We start from the raw sequence: 1,042 nt of genomic DNA, 5'->3' as shown, positions 1-1,042 counted from the left end.
ACCCCCACCCCCGGATTTGCTTACTCTATTTGAAATCCCATCTCAGGGACGTGTGTAGCAGACAGAGAAGCTGTCTGTAGGATGCAGTGGTGTGTAGTGCTGCTACGTATCAAAAAACCAATGTATAATGGAGCCCTGTTACCCAGAGTGGGGGACCTGTTTCTTCACCTAGTGTTAGGGGAAGGGGGTGTGCCCTGAAGAGGCCCCTCCCCTGACGTTAAAATGCTGACTGTAACACTCTTGAGCCCAGATATCCTTGAGTATTATTAACACTTTGTGACAAAGCTCCAGACCCCTATCCCTATTCTGAGCCCAGCAATGCTGCCACCTACTTGTTTTCTAGAGTTGGTGGGTTACTCAATTTGCAGTTCTTGGTGATATGAGTCAAGTGTCTCATGACCTCCTCAGGGCACCAAAAGAGCCACTCACCGGTTGCTATGATCCTATCCAGTGTCTGTCTGCCCCCTTCTCCTCCCACCCCCACCCCATTTTATTATAGTATTACATCTGTGTCCTGTTGTCATTTCTATTAACCTACAAGTATTAAACTTGTGTACTTCTGTATATTGGTTGCAAAGAGAGGGGATATGTACATGTGTGTGATGTCTGACACAGTCATCCATGCTCAACTTGGACCACAAAACTTTTTTTTTGGAGGCCCTTAGTGTCACATACAAATCATGCCAGTCCTACACGAATAGAGTCTCTCTTCATCTACTTTAGAAGAGTCCAGATTGATTTGATCATCACACATCGTACACAGGTATTGATATTCACCTGTGTACCCCACAAATGCGTTTAATCAATTTTCCAACTTAAAAAAAAAAAAGCAATACAGGGGTATCACCTCAAAAAAAGAAAAAGTCCAGGTCAGGTTGTTGAGAATTTAGAGGGAAGCAGGACAGAACTCCGAACCAAGCAGGAGACCCCTTCATTCTCCTTGTTACCTACCCACATGGACTTGGAATCAGTCTTGGAGATTGTGTGGATTTAAGAGACCTGGATTTTTATATTTTACCAACAAATAATGGTGTTAGTTGGT

The sequence above is a fragment of the Galeopterus variegatus genome, unplaced genomic scaffold, assembly GCF_000696425.1.
Source record: "Galeopterus variegatus unplaced genomic scaffold, G_variegatus-3.0.2 Scaffold58, whole genome shotgun sequence".
Lineage (NCBI taxonomy): Eukaryota > Metazoa > Chordata > Mammalia > Dermoptera > Cynocephalidae > Galeopterus > Galeopterus variegatus.
Note: the sequence above shows the minus strand (reverse complement) of the source record.